Source organism: Pinus tabuliformis, chromosome 2_2 (assembly GCF_031772625.1).
Source record: "Pinus tabuliformis cultivar Carrire ecotype Pingquan chromosome 2_2, CPIR1, whole genome shotgun sequence".
Lineage (NCBI taxonomy): Eukaryota > Viridiplantae > Streptophyta > Pinopsida > Pinales > Pinaceae > Pinus > Pinus tabuliformis.
The window spans coordinates 367710586-367728044 of NC_142300.1; the positions used below are offsets into that span (position 1 = coordinate 367710586).

General features: G+C 35.9%; 1 long non-coding RNA gene across 1 annotated transcript in view; it reads right to left on the reverse strand.

The window, feature by feature from the left end:
* Positions 1-9272: 9272 nt before the first annotated feature.
* Positions 9273-17459, reverse strand: part of LOC149192762 (uncharacterized) — a 90005-nt gene continuing 81818 nt past the window's right edge. The window contains exon 3 of the long non-coding RNA XR_016254909.1: positions 9273-9602. This is a non-coding gene — a long non-coding RNA (uncharacterized LOC149192762). The remainder of the gene's footprint in view (positions 9603-17459) is intronic.

Consider the following 17459-nt stretch of genomic DNA (forward strand, 5'->3'; position numbering starts at 1 on the left):
GTACACGGTTTGGGCGTTTGCGACCAAACGAAGAGCGAACCGACGAAGACGTGCGATGAGGTGAACGACGGGTTGGAGAGTCGTGCAGCGACCGTGCGGAGGTGCCGACGAGCTGGGCAACTGAGTTTGCCGAAGTTGTGAAAATTGACTAAGTGTAAATTTGGGGTTTCCCAAGATTTAGCTTGTACATTGTAAAAGTGAAGATTATATAATATATTGATTCGGGCAGACTCATATTGCAGGGAGTTGCCCCTCCCTTTATACTGTGCAATTGTCTTCTTCGTTTATAATTGCTGTTGATAATGAATGAGTATGGGTGTTCATTGGTATAAAGGATAAACATAATAATACTTGGTTGCGAAACACAAACTAAGTAGGAGAAAGTGAATGTTAGGCGTAGTCCACGAACATAAGTATTGGTGAAAAGAAAGTGTTTGGTGGTGCCACACCTCGCTATAAGCGGTTGGAAGACTACCGCAGGTGTAGGGGCGTGACAGTTGGTATCAGAGCTAGCTGATGACCGGGTTGACGATGAAGTGCTGATCCCACTGCACTATCGTGACAGTTAGTATCAGAGCAGCTGATTCGGGCATTGAAGGTTGAAGCTGCTACACAACTTCACCGAAGTGAAGTTGGTATCAGAGCTCGGTTGGAGCTGGTGTTAGAGCAAGGTTGCTCGTGACGAAGTGACAGTGGAAGCAGGTAGTTGCAGGTGAAGGAAGCTAGTTTCACATACAAGTGGAACAAGGGCCGATTCATGGTTGCAGGTAACTTGGTGAAGCTGGTGAACGGTGAAACAAGTTTAGCAGAGGTGAATCTTAGTGCTTGGGCCAAGCTGAACGACAAGGCATGGCAGGTTTGGAAGAATGCGAAGGGAAGCTCTTGCTTACCTTATACAGGTTGAAGTGAATGAAAGAAGGGAATCCCCGGATTCGAAAGGAACTTGCAGTCTTGGAAAAGAATGTTGAAGACGAACTTCTTCAACTTGGTTGGACAATGGAGCAAGATGAAGTTGTAGATTGTGCTAACAAGGAAGAGGAAGTTGTGATGATTAAGGATGTTGTAGACATGACACCAATGGAGGATGAATTTGAGGTTGATCAAGTTGGACCAGGATCGTGCAGTTTGCAGACATGGATGGATGAGGATATTCACATGGAGGAGCCTCATGATGATTATGAAGTAAGTATTGATACTTGTGTTTCACTTGAGCATTTGGTAGATGGATCATATGCAGGGAAGGGAAAAATCAGTTTGCCGATGCAAGGGAGCATCTTACCATGGATGTTTATGATAAGACCTTGTATGGAGAAGCAAGGATTGTTGATTGTTGCAGGACTTGTTGGGGTTGTTTGTGACCTTATGGTAGAAGGTACAAAGGCCTGTAACAAGGGTGGAACTTGATGATTGTTGTGGATGAATGGGTCATACTTTAGCCACATGGCTAAGTGCCCAGCATGACTCATGGACAGATTGGAGGGCACACTCTTGGGTGGACTTCTCATGGCCTAGACCAAGAGATAGTCTTGGTGGACACTTTGGTGGAGGAGCTATGATGGAGGGACTCATGACATGATGATATGGTTGGGTGACCGAGTTCACTAGACCGAAGATTGAAGACTTGGATGAGGATGATCGATTGTTGTGATGGGTCTACTTGGTTGGACTACATGGGAAACTTAGTCATGGAAATCAGGTTGGAGACATGGAGCATGGCAGTGTTATGCAGAGACATTATGCGGGAGCACTTATAGAGGTGTCACTTATGGGCATCCAATGAGGAGTGCCAAGGCAGGGATGTTGTGCAGGTAGATTTGCTGATGTGACATGGAGATGTTTTACTTATGAGCCGATGGAGAGGTTGTACACTCTTGTACAACAAGGCCATGGGTTTGGATGGATTTGTGAGCAGACTATGGAGCATTCCTAATACATGGAGAGCTGAGGCATCTTGCAGAGACCTTTGGGCCGAGACTTGTATGCTTACTGAGATGTTGGTTGGGGATGACTTATGGAGCTCATGATGACATGAGGTTGTGACTTTTGGGGACTTCATACATAGTGGACTTAGAGGATTTGATGCATTGAGGAGCTGAGGTCAGAGACTTTGATGCAGGATGGGGTGCATACTTTCAAGTACATGTATGGGAATGGCTTGAAAGAGCGACTTGATGTGGAGGATCGATATGAGACACTTTGAATGATAGAGTTACGATGATGATGATGCCTTGGTGGCAACACTTGGGCATGGGTTGAGTCGAGACTCAACTACCTTTTGACATGGGAGCTGATTGATCTATGATCATGGGCAACACATGGATAGATGAGACAGGTGTATATTTGTTTCTATGGCAAACTTGAGGGATGACACATTGCAAATATGATGGAGGTTGCTTCATGGACCTAGATGTGACACACCGAGAGTTGAAGATTGATGAGATGATCTCTTCATATGGAAGAGATACACATATGGATGATGTTGGGATAGATGTGGCTGATTTCATATAGCACATTGACACCAAACATCATGGACAGCATGTTGCAGATGAGATGAGGACTACTTCATGGACCTGAGCATGGCTTATACTTATATGGAGATGGATTCTTGATCAAGTTGAGGATGTGGTAGGATGTTCTGAGAAACAACTGATGGTGGCATGAGGATGTGCATTCTCATGGTCTGGGCGTGACGGTTGGATTAGCTACCCAACTACTTCAAACATGGGGACATGTAGTGTACAGAGATGTGTTAGCATTATGTTGGAGTACCATGGCAGCAGTTCACATGATGACACATGATGAGGTCGACACGAGATGTTGCAGTGGGCATGTAGCTTGGATGGAGGGATTAGCGTTCCATGATGGAGAGCAAATGTAGAGATTGTGACAGGGTGATCGATGGTCATGGATTGAGATGATCTCTGATGTATGACATACCGATGATGTGTATACCTTGGTATGGTGATCTTGGTGACAGATGGTTTCCGGGGCGAGACATGATGGAGACGGTGGTTCTACATATGTTGCAGTGATATTTACAGTATGTGGAGGAGTTGACATCATGGATATTGATGATCTTGGTGGATGGCTACCAAGATGGTATGTTGTCGAGGACGACAACGATTTCAAGTGGAGGATGTAACGTCCTGAGGTCTCCACCCGATGTGCGACGCGTTCGGGTGACGGGCAACCATGGGCGCGCGTGCGGTTGAGGGCGAGCTGCGGCTGGGCGGCAGTCATGCGAAGATATGCGACGATATGAAAGAGCATTGGTATATATAACGCATGGAGTGTGGAGCGATTGGTATGAAGGCCGACCTACAACGTTAGCAAGCCGACGAGTTAAAGTGAATAATTGTGATAGCGTTGGGGCTTTAGGCAAGTCGGCTGGGCAGCCAGACTTGGCCCCAAGCCTTGGTATATATTGCTAAGCGTATGGAGTCATTAAAACATCATTCGATCACTTGACAACTTCGCATAAGAAGGGAGTGCGCAGTTCTAGTGCGCAAAAGGCAAAAAGTGAAGGCGCACATATCATGCGCCGTTCTTGGGTGGGCGCACGGTGAAGGAAGGTTGCACTTGGTGTTGTGCGAAGGTGCGCCCGGTGGTTGGGCAAGGCGTGCACGGTGAACATGTGGCGCCCGTTTTGTGCGACGACTTGGCGTGGGTGTCTTGGCGACTCGAGTGAGCGTCCGCCCACCGTGCAAGTTTGCACGAAGGTGAGACGAAGGTTGGAACCGTAGGTCGTAGAGTTGGGCAGGCGATACTACGTGCTGTTCACACGATTTGGGCATTTGTCAAGGTTGGCAAGTGGGACTGCGTGAGGGCATGTGTACACGGTTTGGGCATTTGCGACCAAACGAAGAGTGAACCGGCGAAGATGTGCGATGAGGTGAACGATAGGTTGGAGAGTCGTGTGGCGACCGTGCGGAGGTGCCGACGAGCTGGGCAACTGAGTTTGCCGAAGTTGTGAAAATTGACTAAGTGTAAATTTGGGGTTTCCCAAGATTTAGCTTGTACATTGTCAAAGTGAAGATTATATAATATATTGATTCGAGCAGACTCATATTGCAGGGAGTTGCCCCTCCCTTTATACTGTGCAATTGTCTTCTTCGTTTATAATTGTTGTTGATAATGAATGAGTATGGGTGTTCATTGGTATAAAGGATAAACATAATAATACTTGGTTGTGAAACACAAACTAAGTAGGAGAAAGTGAATGTTAGGCGTAGTCCACGAACATAAGTATTGGTGAAAAGAAAGTGTTTGGTGGTGCCGCACCTCGCTATAAGCGGTTGGAAGACTACCGCAGGTGTAGGGGCGTGACACCTTCCTTCTCGACCAATTTGAGAAGTGGCATCCATCTTCGACCGCAAAGTTACTAGACGAGGAGGTTGACATACCAAAGGTGGTGGAGGGAGAGGGAATTTAGTATCCCGTAATGCACCTTTACATTCATTTATCCAACCTCTCCTAGTACCATAAAATTCAGATGGAAGGTCATTATAATTGGGTCTCATACCCAAAAATAATTACGCATAAATAATTTTTCAAAATAAATTGGAACCTCGTCATTCCATGGAAACTTTCCATACGCTGCATGGAACATATCATACAAATGGTTGGCTATATTAGGGTGCTTGAAATATTGCACATTGAGCATATATTTTTTTTTTGCCCTTCTTTGAAATCAAACACATATTTTTCATGTGCTTTTGTAACCCTTTTACTTACCTTAGCCCATTTATCTTGACCCATTACTACTTCCTTTCTACGCCTCATCATATATATAAAGCAATCAGTGGTTGGCCCAGTCTTCTTATAAATATCAAGAAATGAGCTTAAAGAGTGCACAACTATTTCTAAGCTTTGTCGACTCTCCATTGGGAGCTCCAAACTCCCAAGATCTTTCCTCAATTTTGAATAATGGCCTATGCACCTCTGTAACACACATTGTTGGACATTTGTTTCCCAAGGAAGCTCATCAGGAATATTAGATGGATAGGTGGTAGTTGGTTTATGGTCTTCTTCTTGAATTTCCCTTCTTTGCTTATGTTTACTTTTAGCAACATTTTCAGCCCCCGCATCAATATAATTACATAAATATAAAAACATGTGAACAAATGTATTCATACACATGCAAGATAGACATGTACACGTACATGTACATACAATTCATTTACATGTACAAATTTGGTTTAACACACACACACACACACATATATAATTTACCAAAATGACGAGGATCATGATGATCTGATTGAGATTGATGACCACCTGGAGATGGTTGATCACTATCACGCCCAAGTACATGAGTTTATTGAGCTTGTTGACCACCCTCATGCGACGATATAGTGAGAGAAGCTTCTAAAAAAAAAAGAAAATCAATTCAATATATAAGTATGTATATATGATTCTACTTGATTATCATTTAAGTAAATGCACATAAACATATATATATCATACCATGATTATGTGAACGATGGCCCTCCATTGATTGAGTAGATACTCTCTTCGACCTAGTTTGAGATGCTCCTAAAAAAATGAAATTTATTATAAATTAATAAAGCTAAATTGAAAAAAAAAATCAATTTCATATGTATGTACATATTATTATATTCAAATATCATTTAAGCACATAAACATACATATACCATGATCATGATGTAACGAATGATGTACCTCCCCCAATTCATTTGATAATCTCCTTAATCCATGACCTCCCCCTCTAGTAGATGCATGAGACTCTATTGAAGCTTGCCTCGAAGAATCAAGTGGCAAATGCTCATCCATAATAGATAGATATATATATATATATATACCTCATGCATTTATAAATCTTTAAATTTGCTATTTAAAAAGATCAATAATTCAGAAAATTATATACAGATATATGATCTTTAAAAAGTTACTTCATGCATTTACAAATTTTTAAAATTGTTATTTAAAAAGATCAAGAATTTAGAAAATTGATGTAACTATCCGAGGGTCTCTTCAAAATTATTTGGTGTAAATTCTTCATTTAAAATATACTCAAGACTAAAAACACAAATGTTGAAGTGCATAGTTTGAAAATTAAATACAAAATTTTCTAAAACATGTCAAGTTCACTAAGTTGTGCTTACATAGCGGGGGCACACTTAGTATAGAATTGAAAAAAACACATGATCATTAAAAACAACACATTTATAACTAAAAAACACACACATATCAAAAATATATTACAATGTCCATCAATAAATTTTGATGGAGAGCTTCTTAACACCAATTCATCTTTCATAAACAAATCTTGAATTGACATTGCCCCATATAATAGATCACTAGACATCCTATTAACATTTGCACAATGTCTTATGCTAAATGATTGAAATTGACTAACAATATTTCTTCGTGCAGTCATTTTAACCTCTCCTTTTTAACTTGGTACACACCTTTCATCTAGTTGCACACAAGTTCAGAATTGGTGAAGACTACAATTCGATTAGATCCATACTCCCTAGTTGTTCCTAAGCCTTCTATCAATGCAATATAATATGCTTCATTATTTGTTGTTCTTCCAGGTACATTCCTTTTCCTTTGGAGGACTTTGTTCGTCGCAATATTGCATAGCACATAAGTAATCATTGCTTTCCCTAGATTGGGATAACAAGAAATTTCTATGCATAATGTCCATTTTCAACCATGTTTAATGGGTTTTCTGATTCTTGTAAAAAATAAATTCAATAAAATGAATAATATATTTATTTATTGCAAATGCCTTAGTTTATGGGAGAATGATAATAAATAAATACCTATTGTGATTGAATAATGGAATACTACAAGGATTTAGCCTAGTTTCAGGATCATCTTCTATGTTCTCCTTCGAAATTTATACATGTGATTGATAGTTTCATCAAGCAATTATAAATTATGATGTTAACAATTTATTGATTTTAGAAATCGGTTCTATATAAAATCATTGTTTAAATGCATATGCGACAAATTATTTACACAGAGGGTGCATGCAGACATGTTATCATTGGCATTCTTCCCTTTGGTTACTCTACATAAGTTGATGGGAAACACTTGCAATGACGAATATAATGATGTTTTTGTCTCTTTTAATTAGAAGATTGTATTCTTATTATAAATGATGATTCCCACACTTCCTAGCCTTATAATGAATTTATTGGCATATATGAGAAGTTGTTTGACATCATATAGCATCCCAATGCATATGGTAATATTTTGCATTTCAGGTTGCTTGCCTTTCCCTTTCTCTTCAGTAATTTTAATCGTAAACTTATTTTGCAAAGTTTTTTCAATATCTCCTTCCACTTTAAATATAAACAAAATGTATATCTAAAAACTTCCCAAGGATATTCATACTCATCTCACAGTTCGATAAATAATTCTTGAGACTATCCCTAACTTAATAATCTCAATCTAACTAGAGAATTCTCATTTTAATATATATATATATATATATATATATATATATATATATCGACACGATTTCTAGATATATATGTGAAATATTAACATGATTTCTAGTTGATAGATATATATTAAATATTAAAAAGAAAGTAGAGAAAGAAAGAGATATTTGTAGATTTCCCTTCCAAACGAGAGGTATTGGAATTGTTTCGTATTGATTTTTAGAAATAAGTGGGTGTTACTACTCGTTTCCTTTGCAGATTGATTTCTATGCGTTTGCAAACTCTATATCCAAATTGATTTAATTCAAGAAAGAGACTACAGGCCAGAAACCATAACCTGCAATAAAATAAATAAATATATATATATATATGGGATTAGCATGGAAACTAATGACTTTTCTCTTTATTATTATATGAATCCCGTTCTAAGTAAACAAAGTAAACAATACACTGTAACACAATTCCAGGATCATCTTCTATGTTTTTCTTTGGAATTTATACACGTGATTGATAGTTTCATCAAGCAATTATAAATTATGATGTTAGCAATTTATTAATTTTAGGAACTGGGTCTGTATAAAATCACTGTTTAAATGCATAATTGACAAATTATTTACACCGAGGGTGCATGTAGACTTGTTATCATTGACATTCCTCTCTTTCGTTACTTTGCATAAGTTGATGGGAAAAACTTGCAATGACGAATATAATGATGTTTTTCCTCTTTCAAAATGAAGTCGGACCACGAATACCGAGAGGACCACACCATTAGTGTCATATAGTGCCACCCTAAATGCATAAGATAGCCTATATATGTATGAGATTACAAACATTAACATAATATTTTAAAATACAGTCCACTAAAAGTTATATGAAAGGTAAGTGAATAAGTTACATACCATGGTAAAGCATAGGTATTTTCGTCAAGCATTCTTGCTTGAATTAACTATTTGCAAACATATAAACCAAAACAATGTAAACTTTGAAACGGGAACTAATATTGTTGCCCGTTTCGTAGAGATAGCAAAAAAGTGATCCGATTTTGAAAGGGGTGATGCAGAACACAAGTTTTTTTTAAAGCATAGTTTTTGGCACTTTGATTTTTTTTATGTACATTACGTTTTAGAATGGTGGTGATTTTCATGCTGATTTAAAAAAGTGGTAATTCTGCATCAGGCCCTTTTTTTAAAAGACCTATTTTTTTACTTTAAATTTTCTAATATATGAAATGTAAATAATTATTTTCTAAATTTAATAATTTTTGAAATGGTCTTCTTCTTCATATTTTCTTTTTTTATTTTAATTTTTTTTTTGTAGTGAGCTTTTTAATGTTTTTCATATTTAAAGAAGAAGGTCGATATTTTGAATTTTCGATATTCTACATATTTATACATCGTTAATTAATTTTTCAATCAACATTAAATAATTGTCTCTAATAACCAATAATTTTTAACAATTGACATAAAAATAACCATTTTTAACATAAATATAACTAAAAAGCTACACATTTTGATCATTTTTTGTAATTTTTTGCTAGAGATAACATGTCAAAATCACAATTTTTTGTAGGAAAAACTAAAAATCATTAAATAATAATTTTTTTTATGAATTTCATGTAAAAAAAATAATAATAATCACTGTTTTTTTCAAAAAATAATGGTTAACATAAAAATTAATGTGAAAATCACATAATACAAATATTGAACGCATAACAACCTTAATTGAGTGCTTATTCTTCTCATAAAATGTCAAAGTCAAAACATTACAAGTATAACTAATTAATAGTTACAAAAAATGAGCTTGATTTCCAAGCATAACTTAAATTTAATCAATAGTGTCACGTAATCCAAACTCTTCGTCCTCTAGAGTTTCATCATTGTCTTCTTCCACAATATTTTCTGCTTCATTTTGCTCATTTTCCTCTTCTAATATATCTTTGATGTCTGCGAATCTCCCAATGTATGTCTTTCCAAATCATTCCGTGTAATGGTGGTTGGGGTTCCTTTGCCTTTTTTGCCACACGTGATTCACTAAAGTCCCCTTTCTTCAACCCAGTTTATTGCGTTGCATATGGAAGAAATTGAAGGGCATTAATTCTTTGTTGAATAAAATTGCACTATATTGGATCTTTTTCAATGGCAATGCAATTTCTTCCTTTTTGAAGGCAACATGCTAGTGTTATACCTAATTATCAAGCACAAAGAAATAATGAAGTAAATTAGTACAATGACATATAAATTAAGAAATAACATATTGAAATTCAATTCCATATAGTAAAACTTACTTGAGCCAGAAAATAAATCGAGAACCCAGTCTCCTTCACTTGAACATATGTCTATAAGATAGCTAATCAATCACTGTGGTTTTTGATAAATGTTAACTATCTCTTATTTCGCTTCTTTGTCTTCATATGTTAGTTTTCTCACAACGACATCATAAGCCAGTATTTGGCTATAAATCGTTTCATCTACCCGATTAAAAATCATAGACATATAGCTATCATCTTTTTCCCAACTATCAATATGGATGAATTCACAATCATTTATAAATGGTTGATCTTCACGGTTAAGAATATTTGACTTTTTCCTTAAACATGAAATAGTAAAAGTTCAATTAACTTGTACATAAATGAATTTTTTAACGTTAATCAAATATACATATTAAACGTCTTACCATGTAAGCTGCATCCTTGAATTTGTTTTCCCCTTGAAGCTTGACAATAACATTGCCAATTGTGTGTCTGAATGAAATGTCACAAATCTCCATAATGGTGATGATGTGACTTCTAGAAATCCCCCAACCACTTTACTAAAAACTTGATAAGTATAATGGTCACTATAATAGTCAATGTTTGGAATATTGAAACGATGGGAAATATCTGCAATAACTAGGGCATAATCCCTTTTAGGTATGATTTTAGCAATGTCTTCACAGTCGCCTTGTATTACTTGATATTGAATAGTGTCAAACCCATTCCAAATGAAATTAGAGTAAGAGTTGGATCAAGTTCAACATTCTTAAGACGTTGCTTCTTCAGTCTTTCGATCTTTATTTTTTCAATAAAGGTTTTGAAACTATCTAATGCTCCATTTCCATCCTTCCTCTTTTATAAAATAAACAATTATATGTGTAAGTTATAAATTAAAAATAGTATACAGATGAATGAAAATGAATGTATAAATCAACATACCTTTTTAAATGCAAGATAAAAAAATTTAATGTTGATGTAGAACTTGAATCTGGATAGTTGCATACAACATCATCCCAACTATCTTCATTCAACAATTTAACCAATTGTTCTTGAATTTTCATGTAAACTTTGTGACTACATAGATAAAGTAAAAAAGTTAATATAATGATATGTATAAAAAATACTACCAAGAACAATATGTTATATTTAAAAGAAAATTATAATCTAGAAATAAATAAAAATAATTCAACAAACTTACTTTTGAAATTCCTCAGACATTTCCTCCAATGATAATTCCCCTGACCTCACACGAGATAATATTGCTTTGACAAGTATTTCATCCTTCACCCATTGCAATGCTCTCCAAGGTGTGATAGTTATATCTTCTGGAAACTACGTCATTTTAGGACCTGATTTACTGTTGCTACATATCAATGGCTTAGACTTTTTGACCTTATGGTTTTTAATGTCAATGTTCTCGGACATGCTAAAAGTCTCATTAATCAACTCCCATATCTCTCCAGTTCTAAATGCTAACTGGAAAATGTTATCAACACCTCTAAATAAATCACTAACTTTTCCACCTTTGCTGCCTTTTGAATTGATTCTCTCTTCAATTTGATAGCCTATTTTCATACAACATTAATTTCGGAAATCTACAGTAACATTTATCATATCCCCACCACATTTTTCTTCAAATTCACTATGAATAAATCTAACCCTTTGGATGAAATCCATAGACATCCTATATTCATTATCTGAATTATGATCTCATGCCACTAATTTTGCTTCTGTATCTGATAAACCAGCATAAATGATACATTTCATTGTTTCAAAACGTGGGTTATTGGGATATTCCTCCATCAATTGTCTTTGAGCTTCTACAGAATGGTTCCCCCAAGCACATAATAATTATATTCAAAACATTTTGACTTATCAAATGCTTCTTTGTTGGGAACTTGAACTGGATCAACAAGAAGCACATAATTAACCACATGAGCATATGGATTGTACCTCATCAATGTCTTCAAGTTGTGAACATGCAGATGGTGTGGCTTTTTGATTTGATATTGACATTGTCCTTCACTTGCCTTATAGATTTGTCTCACATTAAGTTGAAATGTACGACCACCCTCAATTAATTTTCTCTTTGTCAAGTTCTGTCGAATGGCATTTTGTTTTTTTTTTATAATGCCATCCTCTAAATCAACTCCTGGTGTAATGATTTCTCTGCTTTCTTTTGAAGTTTCACTAGGTTCTTGATTGTTGGTAATGACTACTTCAAAATGTTCAACTTTGCTTTTCTTCTTCATAACATTCTCATCATTAACTGTAACATATTTATTCTTCAGCATTGTTACTTTTGGTCTTTTACGGTTCTTCTCAGTTCCAATGTCATCCTAAGTAACGACGACATATTCTTCACTGCCAGTTTCACCTTCCTCGTCTTCAAAAGTAACTTGTCTACCCTTGCTAGATTTATCCACAACAGGCTTTTTTTTTCTGATCCCTTGGATGTAGTTTTGTGGCATCATGAATTACTACATTTCGCTTGTTTGCCATATCTTCTTCTGACACTGAGTAGAAACTGTTGACAACTTTCATAATATCATGCTCTATGAAATGAATGCCTCCCAACCTAATTGAACAACTTTCAACAAAATATCATATGTCAATAAAAACAAAGTTATAAAAATATAGTGAGGCAGTTACAAGAACGCAAAACACAAATATAAATAACAATACTTATGATATTTTGTGTCATCTCATTTATGATTTGTTTACACAACTTTATAGATACCTCTCTCGTGTCATACAATTAATATGATAACTGGTATTCGTCGCATAACAACTCTATTCATATTGATGAATATAACGGAAATTCTTCCACTGAATAGAAAGTCAATTCTTCCACTTAGTCCTAATCATAAGGACTATGAGAGCAGCACTGATGAATGAGGGGATGAAGAATTTCAAATAAATAAAGAGTCACATTTTCCACTTAGTCCTAATCCTAAGGATTATGCGAGCAACAGTGATGAGGAGCATGATGAAGAATTTCAAAAGAATGGAGTGTCATGATGTCCACTTAGTCCTAATCCTATGGACTATGAGAGCAGTAGTGATGAAGAGCATGATGATGAAATTCAAAAGAATGGAGTGTCACGATGCCCACTTGGTCCTAATCCTATGGACTATGAGAACAACAATGATGAAAAGCATGATGACGAATTTCAAAATAATGGAATGTCACGGTGTCCACTTAGTCTTAATCCTAAGGACTAGGAGAGCAACGGTGATGAAAATTTTCAAAAGAATGGAGTGTCACAATGTCCACTTAGTCCTAATCCTATGGACTATGAGAGCAGCAGTGATAAAGAGCATGATGACGAATTTCAAAAGAATGGAGTGTCACAGTGTCCACTTAATCCTAATCCTAAGGACTATGAGAGAAACAGTGATGAAGAGCATGATGAAAAATTTCAAAAGAATGGAGTGTCACGGTGTCCACTTATTCCTAATCCTATGGACTATGAGAGTAGCACTGATGAAAGAGTGGATGAAGAATTTCAAATAAATAAAGAGTCACGGTTTCCACTTAGTCCTAATCCTAAGGATTATGAGAGCAACAATGATGAGGAGCATGATGAAGAATTTCAAAAGAATGGAGTGTCACGATGTCCACTTAGTCCTAATCCTATGGACTATGAGAGCAGTAGTGATGAAGAGCATGATGACGAATTTCAAAAGAATGGAGTGTCACGGTGTCCACTTAGTCCTAATCCTATGGACTATGAGAGTAGTAGTGATGAAGAGCATGATGACGAATTTCAAAAGAATGGAGTGTCACGGTGTCCACTTAGTACTAATCCTAAGGACTATGAGAGCAACAGTGATGAAGAGCATGACGAAAATTTTCAAAAGAATGGAGTGTCACGGTGTCCACTTAGTCCTAATCCTATGGACTATGAGAGCAGCAGCAATGAAGAGCATGATGACGAAATTCAAAAGAATGGAGTGTCACAGTGTCCACTTAGTCCTAATCCTAAGGACTATGAGAGCAACAATGATGAAGAGCATGATGAAAAATTTCAAAAGAATGGAGTGTCACGGTGTCCTCTTAGTCCTAATCCTATGGACTATGAGAGCAGCAGTGATGAAGAGCATGATCACGAATTTCAAAATAATGGAGTGCCACAGTGTCCACTTAGTCCTAATCCTATGGACTATGAGAGCAACAGTGATGAAGAGCATGATAAAAAAATTCAAAAGAATGGAGTGTCACAGTGTCCTCTTAGTCCTAATCCAATGGACTATGAGAGCAGCAATAATGAAGAATTTCAACTGAATAGAGTGTCACAATGTCCACTTAGTCCTAATCCTATTGACTATGAAAGAAGCAGTGATGAAGAACATGATGAAGAATTTCAAAATAATGAAGTGTCACAGTGTCCACTTAGTCCTAATCCTATGGACTATGAGAGTAGTGGTGATGAAGAGCATGATGAAAAATTTTCAAAAGAATGGAGTGTCATAGTGTCCTTTTAGTCCTAATCCAATGGACTATGAGAGCAGTAGTGATGAAGAGCATGATGACGAATTTCAAAAGAATGGAGTGTCACAGTGTCCACTTAGTCCTAATCCTATGGACTATGAGAGCAGTAGTGATGAAGATCATGATGAAAAATTTCAAAAGAATGGAGTGTCACGGTGTCCTCTTAGTCCTAATCCTATGGATTATGAGAGCAATAGTGATGAAGGACAGAATGAAGCACTTAGTCCTAATCCTAAGGACTATAAGAGTAGTAGTGACAAAGGACAGGATGTAGCATTTTCAGTAAGTAAATAGTCACATTTTCAATGTAGTCCTAATTCTGTGGGCTATGAGAGCAGCACTGACAGTGCACATGAGGAAGAATATCCAATAAGCATCGAGTCACATTTTCCATTTAGTCCCAATTCTAAGGACTATGACAGTAGCACTGAAGAAGGGGAAGATGAAAAATATCCTCCAAGTCAGTGTTTGAAAAGCACAGCTGATCATAGTGTGGATAACATTCCTCATAATGATGATGAAAATGCTTATACAAATGATGATTCAATGATGGAAATGTTGCCAAGAAATATTGTATCAAGGAGTAGGAGCAAACCTTTTCGTATCAATGCAAGATGTTCTAGTTATACAAGGGGTAGAGACGAATATCTAACAAGAAGAAGTTCTATCAGCACTCTCATTTCAAGTGAATGTTGTCAAAAAGATTGCTTGAAACATATGGATTTCAAATTTGCATTAGACAAAAGGAAGAGATATTTGTCAATGAATAAAAGCATGCAAAATTCATATTTAGTTGGGTGCATGCAATCTACATTTTCAGGTTATGATTATCATATTGGGTCTTTATTTATCTGTAGAAAGGCTTTCAAAATGTTTCATTCGATGGGGAATTTTTATCTCTCGAGAATCCAAGAAAAATTGTAAAAGGATCCCACATTTTATTCAGAAGTACGTCATAAACAACAATTTGGGACATTATCAAATATTGCAATGTCATGGATGAAAGATTTATTTTCAAATCATGGAGATTGTATTCAAAATAGAGAGACAATACATATTCCAGATAATTTTTCAAGACAAAAAATCTACAACTTATACAAAGAATATGCAGAAGGTGCTGAGGGACATGGTCGGTTTATTACATATCAATATTTTGTGAAGGTGTGGAAGAAAGAATTCAACAATGTCTGTATTCCTAAGAAGACAAGGATGGGGATTTGCAATACATGTGCTTCTCTTAAATCAAAAAGGGACAAATGTGAAGGGTCAGAAAGAGGTAAGTATTCATAACTTTAACTTTTAAAATTGTATAGTCATCAACTATGAAAACATATTTATTAATGGCTTTCTTTTATGTTGTGTAGATTCAATTGTCAAAGAACTTCAGGAGCATCACGAACAACAAACAAGTGAAAGGAAAAATTTGTACAAGCATCGAAAGAGGTGTTATGATAATCTAAATAAATATTTGAGTTTGATAATTGATTGTATGGACCAGAAGAAAATACTTTTACCACATTTTGTTCGCACACCCAAAAATTTACAAGAGGAAAATTTTATTCACTATCACTTGGTCGGTTGTATGGTCTTCAATGGGAAAATGTTTCCAAGGGTGTACTTCACAGCTCCAAATATTCATAATGATGCAAATCTGACAATAACCATAATTCATGATGTGCTTTCTCATTGGTCTGGTAATCTTCCTAAAGTTTTGTATCTACAAGTGGACAACACTTGCCGTGAAAACAAAATTTAGGTTTTTTTTTGGATATCTAAACATGCTTGTTGAATTGAGAATTTTTTAGAAGGTAAATGTTGGTTTCCTTCTTTTTGGGCACACCCATGACCATATTGATCAGATGTTCAGTCATTTTTCAGTCACATTGAAGAGGAAGGAAGTTGGGAGCTTGCCATCATTAATTGAATGTATTAAGAAATCATACATGTCAGAGCCTACTTTTGATGTGTTGGAAGAAACTATTGACATGCGAAGCTTTATTTTGGGATCGCATGGTGAGGATAAATGTATTGAACAACTTAATGACATGAGCTTCCAACATCAATTTCATATCAAAAATATGATGGAAAAACACTAATATGGGGCAAGAAGTATTCAACTACTACAAAATGGGCACCATCATTAGGTTTGGAATTTTTTGAAGTTCATTCCAGATCATCCAATATTTGTATCAAAAATATTGTTATTACAATTAGTTGGTGAAGTTCATAATGTACACAGACAAAATAGAGATACAAATTATTCTGATTGCCTAGAAAAAATTTAAAAATGTATTAGATGTACATATGAGTACTTTGACATTGCTGATTCAATTTGGTGGGAGTCATTTTTCAATAATCAAAATGATATCATTTCAACAACAACAAATGAAGATATACCTTTGAAAAATCCATTTATTTGGCCACAAAATGTGTCAAATGAACATGAGGAAATAAACATTGTTGAACATCAACAATCTCAAGGTATGATTAATTCTTCATAGGCAGAGGAAAGAGAGATGTATATTGGTTCCAGAAGATCTCATGCACAACGTGAAGCCATGGAAGACCATTACAGGGGTTTAGTACAGCATATTAAGGAGGGTTGCATGATCGCAGTGCTAGCAGATGGAGATCCCAATGGCTATCCATTCTTGGTTGCTAAGGTTATAAAGGTCTTTATAGAAAATGAGGACGTTACATGTGTTGAAGTACATTGGTTTGCCACAAATACACACCCATTCAATGGTGTGTATAAGCCACATATGGTAGTTGACAAAAAAATTGGCGGAAAGAGAAAAAGAAAGGGTACAAATATAAATCGTCACCGCACAGACCTCTTAAAATTGGAGGATGTTGGCATACTTGTTTATGACTTCAATTTAACAAAGAGAGGAACTCTTCGCTTCAATACGATAGAGATTCTGAAAAGGTTGTTACTAGAAGGAATAATGTTGATATGGGAGTTTGTTGAAACCAGTCGTAGATCTAGAAGAATTTTGAAACCTGAAATGGTGGGCATGGATGTGGAATCAGATGGGGCACTAGTTGATGAAAGAGAAGAATATGGAACATCTTCGTCAGCATCCAGTCATTTATCTGAAGATGTGAATTCTGATGGTGTGCAAGAAAATATGAGTGATTTTGAATAATTTTCTAAGACAGTTTATATAACTGATGTTTGTCTCATATCTTGAAATAAAAATTTTGATTTCCATATCGTGTTAAATCAGAAGTTATGAGCCATTTTTATGTTGTTGTATTATATGTCTTAATTATGATAATTTTTATTGTTTAG